The sequence below is a fragment of the Pongo pygmaeus genome, chromosome X (assembly GCF_028885625.2).
Source record: "Pongo pygmaeus isolate AG05252 chromosome X, NHGRI_mPonPyg2-v2.0_pri, whole genome shotgun sequence".
NCBI classification, from domain to species: Eukaryota; Metazoa; Chordata; class Mammalia; order Primates; family Hominidae; genus Pongo; species Pongo pygmaeus.
In genome coordinates, this window is record NC_072396.2 from 980,680 (window position 1) to 988,405 (window position 7,726).

Below are 7,726 nucleotides of genomic sequence, written 5' to 3' on the forward strand. Positions count from 1 at the left end.
GCAGGAAGCACAGTGACAGTTGATTTTAAAAGATACGCTTGTCAAGAACACACACACACACACACACACACACACACACACATCAATCCGGGATCAGGACTGCCACACACACTGCTGAGCTGAGCCCTCCCCTTCCCTCCCCCTCCCCCTCCCATCTCCCTCTCCCCTGCATTCCCTTCCCTTCCCTCCCTCTCCCCTCCCCTCCCTCTCCCCTCTCTGTTCCCCTCCCCACTCTCCTCCCCTCCCCTCCCTTCCCTTCCCCTCCCCTCCCCCCTCCCCCTCCCCTCCCTTCCCTTCCTTTCCCTCCCCCTCCCCCTCCCATCTCCTCCCTCTCCCCTGCATTCCCTTCCCTTCCATCCCTCTCCCCTCCCCTCCCTCTCCCCTCTCTGTTCCCCTCCCCACTCTCCTCCCCTCCCTCCCTTCCCCCTTCCCCTCCCCTCACCTCCCCTCCCCTCCCTTCCCTTCCCCTCCCCTCCCCCCTCCCCCTCCCCTCCCTTCCCTTCCTTTCCCTCCCCCTCCCCCTCCCATCTCCTCCCTCTCCCCTGCATTCCCTTCCCTTCCCTCCCTCTCCCCTCCCCTCCCTCTCCCCTCTCTGTTCCCCTCCCCACTCTCCTCCCCTCCCTCCCTTCCCCCTTCTCCTCCCCTCACCTCCCCTCCCCCTTCCCTCACCTCCCCTCTCCCCTCCCCTTCCCTCCCCCTCCCCCTCCCTCTCCCCTCTCTGTTCCCCTCCCCTCACCTCCCCTCTCCTCCCTTCCCTTCCTTTCCCTCCCCCTCCCCCTCCCCCCCTTCCCAACCCCCTCCCATCACCTCCCCTTTGTCCCCCTCCCCTCTCCCCTCCCCTCTATCCCCTCCCGTCCCTTCCCTTCCACGTCTCCCCCACCCCCTTCTGCCTCCCCTCACCTTCCCTCTCCTCCCCTCTCCTCCCTTCCCTTCGCATACCCCTCCCATCCCCTCCCCTTTTGTCCCCCTCCCCTCTCCTCTCCCCTCCGCTCCATCTCCTCCCCTCCCTTCCCCTCTGCCTCTCCCCCCACCCTCCCCTCCCCCCTCCCCCTTCCCTCTCCTCCCTTCCCCTTCCCTCCCTTCCCTTCCTCTCCCCTCCCCTCCCTTCCTCTCCCCTCCCCTCCCCCTTCCCCTCCCCTCCGCTCCTTCCCTTCCTTTCTCTTCCCTCCCTTCCTGTCCCCTCCCCCTCCCTTCCCATCCCCCTCCCGTCCCCTCCTCTTTTGTCTCTCTCCCTCCCCCCTCCCCCCTCCCCCTCCCCCCTCCCCCCTCCCCCATCCCCTCCCCTCCCATCCATGGATGGTGTATGGATGGATGGATGGATGGATAAGTGGATGAAGGGGTGGGTGGATGAGTGAGTGGATGGATGGATAAATGGATGAACAGATACATAGGTGAATGGGTGAATGGGTGGATGGGTGGATGGATGCATGGATAGATGGATACATAGATATGTACATCCCCTCCCCTCCCTTCCCCTCTGCCTCTCCCCCCACCCCTCCCCCTCTCCCCCCACCCCTCCCCCTCCCCTTCCCTCTCCTCCTCTCCCTTCCTCCTCCCCACGTCCTCTCCCCTCCCTTCCCCTCTCCCTCTCCCCCCACCCCCTCCTCCCTGCCCTCCCCTTCCCTCTCCCCTCTCCTCCCCTCCCCTCCCCTCCCCTCTGCCTCTCCCTCCACCCCTCCCCCTCCCTCTCCTCCTCTCCCTTCCTCCTCCCCACCTCCCCTCCCCTCCCTTCCACTCTCCCTCTCCCCCCACCGCCTCCTCCCTCCCCTCGCCTCCCTTTCCTTCCTTTCCCTTCCAGTCCCCTTCCCCCTCCCCTCCCCCCTTTCCCCCTCCCCTCCCCCCCTTCCTTTCCCTTTCTTTTCCTTTCTTTTTTTTGAGATGGAGTCTCACTCTGTCACCCAGGCTGGAGTGCGGTGGCGCGATCTCAGCTCACTGCAACCTCCGCCTCCCAGGTTCAAGCGATTCTCCTGCCTCAGCCTCCCGAGTAGCTGGGATTACAGGCGTGCACCACGACGCCCGGCTAATTTTTGTATTTTCAGTAGAGACAGGGTTTCGCCATGTTGGCCGGACTGGTCTCAAACTCCTGACCTCAGGTGATCTGCCCGCTTCAGCCTCTCAAAGTGCTGGGATTACAGGCGTGAGCCACCGCGCCCAGCTTTTCTTTCGTTTTCTTTGAGACAGGGTGTCCGTCTGGTACCCACGCAGGAGTGTCGTGGTGCAATCAGGACTCACCACAGCCTCAAACACCTGGGCTCAAGCAATCCTCTTGCCTCAACCTCCCTAGTAGCCAGTATTACAGATGCCTGCCACCCACCCTGCTAATTTTTGTATTTTTCTTAGGGACGAAGTTTCACCATGTTGACCAGGCTGGTCTCAAACTCCTGGATTCAGGTGATCCTCCAGCCTCGGCCTCCCAAAGTGCTGGGATTATAGGCGTGAGCCACTGCACCTGGCCTCAGCTTTTCTTGAAAGCATATCACACAGCAGCCTGGCCAACATGGTGAAACCCTGTCTCTACTAAAAAAAAAAAAAAAAAATACAAAAATTAGCCGGGCGTGGTGGTGGGTACCTGTAATCCCAGCTTCTCGGGAGGCTGAGACGGGGAGAATCGCTTGAACCCGGGAGGCAGAGGTTGCAGTGAGCCGAGATCGCGCCACTGCACTCCAGCCTTGGTGACAGAGCAAGACTCTGTCTCAAAAAAATAAAAATAAATAAATAACTATGACATGCTAACTTTCTAAGCCCAGGATTCTTGCTCTCTGCTAAATGAGACTCATGGATGAGTGTGCAATTGTGCGGTTGGTGTGCCAACCAGCAGTGGCAATCCACAGTGCTCTGTGATATACTCTGCACCCAAGCTGGGCTGGACGTCCAGAGACTTCATAGTTCATCTGTCTTCAGACAAACGCAGAGTTCACCTTTGCTGCTGACCAGCTTCCCAGACCAAGGGACTCAGGTTGTAGGCATTCTCCTCATAACACCATAAACGCTGTGATTGGTAGCATGCTGGATAGATGGCGCCCCAGTTTAACACTGTAGAGGGCCGGGCACGGTGGCTCACGCCTGTCATCCCAGCACTCTGGGAGGCCGAGGCTGGAGGATCCCCTGAGGTCAGGAGTTCAAGACCAGCCTGGCCAACATGGTGAAACCCCGTCTCTACTAAAAATACAAAAATTAGCCGGGTGTGGTGGCGGGCGCCTGTAGTCCCAGCTACTCAGAAGGCTGAGGCAGGAGAATGGCGTGAATCAGGGAGGCGGAGCTTGCAGTGAGCTGAGATCGCGCCACTGCACTCCAGCCTGGGCGACAGAGCGAGACTCCGTCTCAAAATATATAAATAAATAAATAAATAAATAAATAAATAAATAAATAAAATAAAATAAAAGTCTAGAGACAGCTGCTTGGAACAGACATGTCATCTTAAAAGATCTCGGCTCATGCCTGGAGATTCCTTGTGGTCAAAACACACGTGTGCCAGGCAGAGCAGGTGATTCCTATTGGCTGACACCACTCCTTCATACAAGCAAAGCACAAGTGATGGCGTCTAAGAGATGCGGTTTGGGGACTTTCAGAGCACAAATGCAGAATCTTTTTCCAGTACGTAACTGAGAGAATTTTAGGTGTTCTTTTGCTTGAGAGCGGGAAGATTGGATTAACCATGAGTGACCAATTTGAGACCACTAACATTTGTTTTATGTTTTTTCAAGGTAGAGTCTCCCTCTGTCACCCAGGCTGGAGTGCAATGGTGCAATCTCAGCTCACTGCAACTTCTGCCTCTTGGGTTCAAGCAACAGGCACCTGCTACCACACCTGGCTAATTTTTTGTTTTTCTGTTTTTGGGGGTGTTATTTTTTGAGACAGAGTTTTGCTCTTGCTACCCAGGCTGGAGTGCAATGGTGCAATCTCAGCTCACTGCAACTTCTGCCTCTCGGGTTCAAGCAACAGGCACCTGCCACCACACCTGGCTAATTTTTTGTTTTTCTGTTTTTTTGGTTTTTTTTTTTTTTTTTTTTGAGACAGAGTTTTGCTCTTGCTGCCCACGTTGGAGTGCAATGGTGCAATCTCAGCTCACTGCAACTTCTGCCTCTCCAGTTCCAGCAATTCTCCTGCCTCAGCCTCCCGAGTAGCTGGGATTACAGGCACCTGCCACCACACCTGGCTAATTTTTTGTTTTTCTGTTTTTTTGTTTTTTTGAGATGGAGTCTCGCTGTGTCGCCCAGGCTGGAGTGCAGTGGCGCGATCTCGGCTCACTGCAAGCTCCGCCTGCCGGGTTCACGCCATTCTCCTGCCTCAGCCTCCTGAGTAGCTGGGACTGCAGGCGCCCGCCACCACGCCCGGCTAATTTTTGTATTTTTAGTAGAGACGGGGTTTCACCGTATTAGCCAGGATGGTCTCGAACTCCTGACCTTGTGATCCGCCAGCCTCGGCCTCCCAAAGTGCTGGGATGACAGGTGTGAGCCACCGCGCCCGGCCCAATGCTTTCGTTATTGAAAGCTCTGAGCTCCATGGCTCATGATGGAAGAGATAAAATAATCCAAATAATGATGCAGTGTGAAAGGTTAAGTGACAACTTTGACCAGAACAGCATGTCTCATGGAACCCCGTAGAGAGTAGGGGACAAGAAGCAAGTGTGAGCCTCAAGAACCATCTCCTGCCGGGCTCAGTGGCTTACGCCTGTAATCCCAGCACTTTGGGAGGCCGAGGCGGGAGGATCACCTGAGGTCAGGAGTTCAAAGCCAGCCTGGCCAACATGGTGAAACCCCGTCTCTACTAAAAATACAAAAATTAGCTGGGCGTGGTGGCGGGCGCCTGTAATCCCAGCACTTTGGGAGGCCGAGGCGGGAGGATCATCTGACATCTGGAGTTAGAGACCAACATGGTGAAACCCTGTCTCCACTAAAAACAGAAAAATTAGCCAGGCATGGTGGCAGGCACCTGTTATCCCAGCTGCTTGGGAGGCTGAGGCAGGAGAATCGCTGGAACCTGGGAGGTGGAGGTTGCAATGAGCCGAGATGGTGCATTGCACTCCAGCCTGGGTGACAGGGCAAGACTCTGTCTCAGAAAAAAAAAAAAAAAGGAAGCATCTCTGCCCAGGACCCTCCACGACTTCTTCTACAGATGACAGAAATGGCTTCATTCAATACTCACTCAAGATACATTTGTTGAGGGTGTGTTGTCTCCCAGGCACTGGGCAGGTGAGAATAATATCACCTAGCTCAGAGACACAAGGTGATAATATACATAAAACATTGAGCATCGTTCTGAATTCAGCCCCCAATCAACGTCCACTGTTACTAGTGGACAGTAGATACTCTCACATGCAAAGTAGGCAAGTCTGCAGAGAGGGAGAAAGGACGTTGGCCTAAAAACAGACAGGACTCGCTGCCCTCATGAAGAATGCGTTCTGTAGGATGAGACGAAGCTTAAATAAGTACGTACGCCCTGGACATGGTCATGGTGAGCACTGGGAAAGGGGAAAGTGGCCGGGCGTGGTGGCTCACGCCTGTAATCCCAATACTTTCGGAGGACGAGGCGGGTGGATCACCTGATGCCAAGAGTTCAAGACCAGCCTGGACAACATGGTGAAACCCCGTCTCTACTAAAAATACAAAAATTAGCCGGGCGTGGTGGCGGGTGCCTATAATCCCAGCACTTTGGGAGGCCGAGGCGGGAGGATCACCTGAGGTCAGGAGTTCGAGACGAACACGGTGAACCCCTGTCTCCACTAAAAATACAAAAATTAGCCAGGTGTGGTGGCAGGTGCCTGTAATCCCAGCTACTTGGGAACCTGGGGCAGGAGAATTGCTTGAACCCGGGAGGTGGAGGTTGCAGTGAGCCAAGATCGTGCCACTGCCCTCCAGGCTGGGTGACAGAGTGAGACTCTATCTCACACAGAAAAGAAAAGCAGTCGGGCATGGTGGCTCATGCCTGTAATCCCAGAACTTTGGGAGGCTGAGGTGGGCGGATCACCTGAGGTCAGGAGTTCAAGACCAGCCTGGCCAACATGGTGAAACCCCATCTCTACTAAAAATACACACACACAAAAATTAGCCACGTGTAGTGGCAGGTGCCTGTAATCCCAGCTACTCGGGAGGCTGAGGCAGGAGAATCACTTGAACCCAGAAGGCAGAGCTTGCAGTGAGCCAAGATCGAGCCACTGCACTGCAGCCTGGGCAACAGAGTGAGACTCCATCTCAAAAAAAAAGAAAAGCAGTCGGGCGCGGTGGCTCATGCCTGTAATCCCAGCACTTTGGGAGGCCAAGGTGCACGGATCACAAGGTCAGGAGTTTGAGACCAGCTTGATCAATGTGGTGAAACCCCGTCTCCACTAAAAATACAAAAATTAGCCACGTGTGGTGGCAGGTGCCTGTAATCCCAGCTACTTGGGAGGCTGAGACAAGAGAATTGCTTGAACCCAGTAGGTGGAGGTTGCAGTGAACCAGGATCGTGCCACTGCACTGCAGCCTAGGTGACAGAGTGAGACTATCTCACCAAAAAAAAAAGAGAAAAAAAAAGGAAAGGAAAAGGGAAGTGGAGGGGGAGGAAAGGCAGAGGCAGAACTGCTGATTTCTGTGGTCAGGAATGTTTTCGGATTGAGGACCTTCAGGCGTAAAGGAAGAAGCCCCTAAACCCAGCCTTGGCCTCTCACTTACCCAGGTTGAGAAGTAGTGAGATTTTAGCTGGATAATTCTTGGTTGTGTGGGCTGTGTTATGCATCATAGGATGCTGAGCAGTGTCCATGACCTCCACCCACTAAATGTCAGTAGCACCTCCCAGCTCTTGCTGTGACAACCAAAAATTCCACTGAGGTTGCCAAGTGTTCCCTGGGGGGTGAAATCACTCCTGATTGTAAATCACTGCCTTAGATAGATAGATGATAGATAAATAGATAGATAGATAGATAGATAGATAGATAGATAGATAGATAGATAGATAACGGATTGATAGATGATAGAGATAGATAGATACATAGATACATAGATGATAGATACACAGATACACAGATACATAGATAAATGAATGGATAGATATGACAGATACATAGATAAATAACAGATTGATAGACGATAGATAAATGGATAGACAGATACATAGATACATAGATGAATGGATAGATATGACAGATTAGATAGATGGATAGATGATAGATGATAGGTAGATACACAGATACAAAGGTAGATAGATGAATGAGTGGGTAAATAGATGATAGATAAGTGGGTAGATAGATGATGGATAGATAGATGATAGATAAATGGATAGATAGATGAATGGATAGATATGATAGATGGATAGATGAATAGATGATAGGTAGATAGACACAAAGGTAGAAGAATGAGTGGTGGGTAAATAGATGATAGATAAGTGGGTAGATAAAAGATAGATAGATACATAGATACATAGATATGACGGATGGATGATAGATAAATGGATAGAGAGATACATAGATACATAGATGAATGGATAGATATGACAGATAGATACATAGACGAATAGATAGATGATAGGTAGATACATAGATACAAAGGTGGGTAGATAGATGATAAGTGGGTAGATAAATGATAGATAGACACATACATACATACATACATACCGGAATAACTGGGTACATAGATGATGGATGGATAGATAAGTAGATGATAGATAAATGAATGGATAAATAGATGGATAGATGGATGAATGGAAAGATAGATGATGGATACATACATAGATATATAGATAAACGAATGGA